The sequence below is a fragment of the Pristis pectinata genome, chromosome 6 (assembly GCF_009764475.1).
Source record: "Pristis pectinata isolate sPriPec2 chromosome 6, sPriPec2.1.pri, whole genome shotgun sequence".
Lineage (NCBI taxonomy): Eukaryota > Metazoa > Chordata > Chondrichthyes > Rhinopristiformes > Pristidae > Pristis > Pristis pectinata.
Window position 1 is genome coordinate 4,060,420 of NC_067410.1, and position 7,125 is coordinate 4,067,544.

Consider the following 7,125-nt stretch of genomic DNA (forward strand, 5'->3'; position numbering starts at 1 on the left):
AGGCCAATGATTTGGTTGACCGTTTCCACAGGCACCTTGTCAGCCCTGATGACGCGCCTCAGAGGGCCCAACTGGGCAGGTGAATTTCCCTGGGTTCTACTGGGCATCCGCACGGCCCCCAAGGAGGACCTGGGCACCTCCTCAGTGGAGTTGGTTTACGGCACCCCCCTGACAGTCCCGGGCGAGTTCGTGCCAGAGGCCCAAGGTCCAGCAGGGACGCCGGCGGAAGTGCTGACGAAGCTGCGGGACAAGGTGGGGTGCCTGGCACTGGTTCCAACCTCCAGACGTGACACTACACCGACTTTTGTTCCTAGTGATCTCCGGGACTGTGAGTACGTTTTCATTCGCAGGGGCACGCACAAGTCCCCTCTGCAGAGGCCGTACGAAGGACCATTCAAGGTGATCCGGCACAACGGATCTATGTGTGTCGTGGAAGTGGGGGGGCCGCAAAGAGACCTTCACAGTGGACTGCCTCAAACTGGCGCATTTGGACATCGGACGACCCGTGAAGGTGCCCTCGCCGCACTGGCGGGGCAGGCCACCCAAGGTGGACACACAGACTGGGGATCCCACGCCCCCGATGGGCGATTCTGAGGGGGGTGGTGTAGCGGCCTGGACCCGCAGGACTCAAACCGCCATCAGCGGCCGCGGGCACATGCGCGGGAGTGCGACGCGGACTAACCGCGGGTCGGGCCTTCCGGCGGGGACCGCACGCCACATCCGCCGGAGAGGGTCTCGTTTACTTTAGCGAGCGCGCACGTTTTGTGTGATTCAGTAAAGAGTGCTCCAGTCCAGCCTCCGTGTTTCTGCGTTCTCTTTCCTGCCACTTGCCTTAATCAATTGGGGAGTTGAGTGTAAAACTTGGGAAGTTATGTTGCAGCTGTATAAAACTTTGGTTAGGCCACATTTGGAGTATTGTGTGCAGTTCTGGTCACTGCATCACAGGAAGGAATTGGAGGCTTTGGAGAGAGTGCAGAAGAAGTTCACCAGGATGTTGCCTGGATTAGAGAGTAAGGAGAGGTTGGTCACACTTGGGTTGTTTTCTCCGGAGCGTCGGAAGCTGACGGGCGACCTGATAGATGTTCATCAAATTATGAGAAGCAGAGTAGGGTAGACGGTCAGGGTCTTTATCCCAGGGTGGAAATGTCAAATACTGGAGGGCATAGGTTTAAGGTGAGAGGGGGAAAGTTTAAAGGAGGTGTGTGAGGCAAGTTTTATACATACAGAGTGGTGGGTGCCTGGAACGGGCTGCCAGGGGTGGTGGTGAAAGCATATACGATAGCAACGTTTACGAGGCATTTAGACAGACAAATGAACGTGCAGGGAATGAGGGATACCGACCATGTGGAGGCAGATGTGCAGTTTAAATTGGCATCATGGTCAGCACAGACAATGTGGGCCAAAGGGCCTGTTGCTGTGCTGTACTGTTCTATGTTCTATAATCCAGTAAACCAGATGTTAAACCTTTGGAAATTCTGAATAATTGAATAGTGGATTATCAGTTTTACTGCCATCCCTTTCTACAAGGGTGTCTGAAGAGCATCATAGAATCATACAGTGTAACATTTGGTCTGTTATTTCTGTGCTGGTTTTAAGGAGATCCATCCACTTCACATTGGTATAAGGGAAGGATGGTTCCCAGCTGGGATGTGTAATTTTTCCTGGAGTATCAGGTTACAAAATAGAAGAACTGCCTCTACTTTAACTGCATAAGTAATTGATGCAGCTACAGAAACACTGGAAAGGTCCATGCTGTTTCACTCTCACAGAGTAGACATAGAGTACAACAAAAAATTTGTGGGGAGGAACTCAGTGGGTTAAGCAGCGTCTGTGGAAAGAAAAGAATCAGCTACATCACAGTTTGGTAAGACAACTGCTCTGCCACAAGAAACTGCAGAGAGTTGTGAACACAGCTCAGCAGATCATGGAAACCAACCTCCCCTCCATGCTCTGTCTACCCTTCTCGCTGCCTCAGTAAAGCAGCCAACATAATCAAAGACCCCACCCGCCCCAGACAGTCTCTCTTCTCTCCCCTTCCATCGGGCAGAAGATACAAAAGCCTGAAAGCACGGACCACCAGGCTCAAGGACAGCTTCTATCCCGCTGTGATAAGAATCAGGTTTATTATCACTGACATATGTCGTGAAAATTGTTGTTTTGACATAAAAATTACTACAGACATAAACATTACTATAGACTACAGACATGAAAATTACTCTTAAGTTACAAAAAATTTTGTGGCTGCAGATTTCAGCTGCAGTAGTTTTAGACGGGAGTATTTGATAATTCCCTGGGGAGCTGCACACAAAAGTTGCCCCTCACTGGCATCATTATTTTTGTTCTAACAGACCTTGTATCCAATGAAGATGAACTCTTGTCGTCACAATCTACCCCATCTTGGCTCTTGCACCTTATTGTCTGCCTGCACTGCACTTTCTCTGTAACTGTAACACTTTATTCTGCATTCTGTTATTGTTTTCCCTTGTACTGCCTCGATGCACTGATGTGATGAAATGATCTGTATGAATGACATACAAAACAAAGTTAAGATAAGATATCTTTATTAGTCACATGTACATTGAAACACACAGTAAAATGCATCTTTTGTGTAGAGTGTTCTGGGGGGCAGCCCGCAAGAGTCGTCACGCTTCCGGCGCCAACATAGCATGCCCACAACTTCCTAACCCGTACGTCTTTGGAATGTGGGAGGAAACCAGAGCACCCGGAGGAAACCCACGCAGACACGGGGAGAACGTACAAACTCCTTACAGACAGTGGCTGCATTTGAACCGGGGTCGCTGGCGTTGTAAAGCGTTACACTAACCGCTACACCACAGTTTTCAGTGTACCTCAGCACATGTGACAATAATAATATGTTTCTGGTTGAAGCCCTGTATCAGGACAGGATCATCAAGATGTTGGGTGCATGTTTCCTCGTAGCTTGTGTTGGTACCTAGAAATGCAATCTCATGAGTCCTATTTCCCTTGTAGACCTGCCAGTTATTTTATTTCAAGTGTGTATCCAATTCCTTTTGGAAGGCACTGACTGACTCTCTCCACCACCCTCATCAGCAGTGAGTTCCAGATCACTGCCATTACCTGAGGAAAATAAATTTTCCTCTCATGCCCAAAACTTTAAACCTTAAACCAGCCACTAATAGGAAGACATTTCCTCAGTCTACTTTGCCTGATCCCAACGTCCACCTTTATCAAATCTTCTCCCGACCATCTCTCCTCCACCTCCTTCACAGTGCCAGTGACCCTGGTTCGTTCCCGAACACGGGTGATGTCTGTGTGGAGTTTGCACACTGACCGTGTGTGTGTCCCCCGGGTGCTCTGGTTCCTTCCCACATCCCAAAGACGTGCAGGTTGGTGGGTTAATTGGCTGCTGTAAATTGTTCCTAATGTGGAGGATAGTGGTAGAATTGAGGGGACTTGATGAGAAGGTATGGAGAATAAAATGGGATTAATTAAACCTCTTCACGCAGAGGATGAATGCACACAGTCTTTTTTCCCAGAGACAGGGAATCAAAAACTAGAGGGCATGGGTTTAAAGTGAGAGGTGAAAGATTTAAAAGGGACCTAAGGGGGAATTTCTTCACACAGAGGTGGTGGATAAATGGAATGAGCTGCCAGAGGAAGTGAGAGAGGTAGATACAACAACAATGGTCTAGGCTGGTCTCAGATTCCATTGCCTGAGGCCTAGACACTGCTCATGGACTGTGCTGCCTCACAGGACAACCACTGCTGAGGGCCTCAAGGACATTGGGATCTACACGGCCTCAGAAGGTAACCGTGACCATATACAGGAGACATACTTGGGTATGGACACCTTGAGTATGACACATGCCAATGTATCAAAAGAGTTGTCACTGGAGGGTTTTGGGCTGTGTAGGTGGGAAGGGTTAGATTGATCATAGAGTAGATTTATACAGTATAGGTCGGCACAACATCGTGGGCCGAAGGGCCCGTACTGTGCGGTACTGTTCTATGTTCTATGTTCACAGCACTGACTTCTGGGGAACACCAGTGTATACCATTCTCCGATCTGAACCACAACTGTTTGCCTCTATTCTGTGCTTTTTGCCCAGAAGCCATGTTCATTTCCAAGCCACCACTGATTCCCCGGGGCTCAATTTTACTACCCAGCCTTTTGTGTGGGGCTCCACCCCATAGTGTAATTTGGAGTTATATGTTTAACTCTTTGGGCCCTGACCCCTGGAATTCCTTCCCTAAACCACTCCTCAGTTCTCCTTCAAGATGCTTCGTAAAACCTGCCATTTTGACCTGGAGTTTGCTCAGTTTGGCAATGCCGCTGGGGAGCACCTCTTCAAGGTGTTCATTCCTGTTGTTAAAGAGCCACCATAATGTATTGAGCTAGGCTGACAATGAAGGTTCCTGAGATGAAACCTTGAGGAGCATGCCCACCTACAGTCTACCCTCTCAGCTAGGTGGATCTGGCACAGTTCAAAGAGCAAAGTATGACAATCATAGAGTAATACAGCACGGAAACAGGCCCTTCGGCCCAACTTGTCCATGCTAACCGTGGTGCCCACCAAGCTGGTCCCATTTGCCTGTGTTTCTCCATATCTCTCTAAACCCCTCCTATCCATGTACTTATCCAAATGTCTTTTAAATGCTGTTAATGTACCCGCCTCACCCAGTTCCTCTGGCAGCTCGTTCCATATACGCACCACCCTCTGTGTGAAGAAGTTGCCCCTCAGGTCCCTTTTAAATCTTTCCCCTCTGATCTTAAACCTATGCCCTCTAGTTTCTAGTTCCCTATTCCTGGGAAAAAGACTGTGTGCATTCACCCTATCTATGCCTCTCATGATTTTATACACCTTTATCAGGTCACCCCTCAAGGTCCAAAGGGCCTGTTCTGTGCTGTACTGTTCTATATTCTCAATGTTCAATCTCCTACATTCCAAAGAATAAAGTCCTAACCTGCTCAACCTCTCTCCATAACTCGGTCCCTCAAGTCCTATCAGTTTCCTCGTCAATTTCCTCCGCACCCTTTCCAGTTTAATAATGTCTTTCCCATAACAGGCAGCACACAATAAAGCTGCGCACAATACTCCAAGTGCGGTCTCACCAACGCCTTGTACAATTGCAACATAATGTCCCAACTCCTATACTCAATGCCCTGAAGGCCAGCGTGCCAAACACCTCCTTCATCACCCTGTCCACATGTGACGTCATTTTCAGTGAGCTATGTGCTTGCACTCCTAGGTCCCCTCTGTTCTACAACACACACAAAATGCTGGAGGAACTCCAGGTCAGGCAGCATCTATGGAGAGAAATAAACAGTCGAAGTTTCAGGTCGAGACTCTTCATCAGGACTGGAAAGGAAGAGCGCAGAAGCCAGAATAAGAAGGTCAGGGAAGGGGTAAGAGTACATGCAGGCAGGGGATAGGTGAGTCCAGGTGAGGAGGGACGGTTGGGGTTGGGAGGGGAGTGATGTAAGCAGCTGAGAGGTGATAGGTAGAAGAGGCAAAAGGCTGAAGAAGAAGGAACCCAGTAGGAGAGGGCAGTGGGCCATGGAATAAAGGGAAGGAGGTGAGGAATAGATGGGCAGGTCAAGGAGAAAGAGAAGGGGTGAGGGGACCCCAGGAACGAGGGAAGACAAAGGAGGGGGAAGAGGGGAGGGGTACCGGAAGTTGGAGAAATCCATGTTGAGGCCGTCAGGTTGGAGACTCCCAAGGCCAAATATGAGGTGTTGTTCTTCCAACCTATGTCTAGCCTCAGTGCGGCAGCTCAAGAGGCCGTGGATGGACATGTCAGTGTGGGAGTAGGATGTGGAATTGAAGTGACTGGCCACCAGGTGATCATTGCTTTTGTGGCGGATAGAGCGGAAGTGCTCGACGAAGCGGTCACCCAATCTGCGTCGGGTCACACCGATGTTCAGGAGGCCACACTGGGAGCACCGGATGCAATAGATGACACCATCGGATTCACAGGTGAAGCACTGCCTCACCTGGAAGGAATGTCTAGGGCCTTGAATGGTGGTGAGGGAGGAGGTGTAGCACTTTGTATGGTCACAGGGATAAGTGCCGGGAGGGTCATCAGTGGGGAGGGACGAGTGGACAAGGGAGTCGCGGAGTTTACACCTGCATCTGCATCTGATTTGAGAATCTCTTGTACCTCTGGTCCACAACACTCCCCAGGGCCCGACCATTCACTGTATAAGTCCTACCCTGCTTTGACTTCCCAAATGCAACACTTCACCCTTATCTGAGTTGAAAGCCACTTGCCAATCTTCAGGCCACTTACCCAGCTGATCAACACACCCCTGTAATGTTCCTCCTTCATATAATGGTCATGTGCTCACTAAGACGATAACATCACAATTACAAAACTCTCTGTGGGAGCTGGCTATGAACTAATTATCTGCCATGTTTTACTAAAATATACCAGTACCTTCACTTAAAGGGCCTTGGAATGTCTTCAGACTGTTAAGTAGATACCAAAAATAAGTGCATGCTGGCGTAAGTTATTTTTTCTTAAATTACTGGAGTGAGACTTGAACCCATGATCTCCAGATCTATACAGAGAAGGCATGGACCTGTTGGGCTGTGAGGCCAATTTTGATTCTGCAAGCATTTTCTTACACTTTGTAGGTCAGATGAAATGATATTGCTGGGGGGATTTTATAGTACTTTTTATTTATGGTACTTTCGGTATTAGTAACTCCCTAATAGTCATGTCGTGGCTATCCCTCAAGGTCGAGGACGATGGTCTTCATTCCGTTGATTTATTTATGGGCTCTCAAGTGGCTTATGAGTCCAATCTTGGCTCTGAAAGTTCTTCCGCATTCAGGACAGGTGGTTCCAGATGGCAGATCGGGCTTTGGTTCTTGCTGCCTCTCTTTCCATTTTCTTCACTTTTCCTCTAATTCTGCACTCCCTAATAACTCCCTAATAAGCAACTCCATTGAAGGTAAAATGACTCCAGGATCTACAAACCTCCCTGATGTATTACATTTGGAATGATCTGTCTGGATGGCACGCAAAGTTTTTCTCTGTATCTCAATACATGTGACAATAACAAACCAATTACCAGTTATTATAGTAGTTTCCAGTGCTAAATTGTGCATGAATCCCATCGAGATATTTCTCAGAGGTA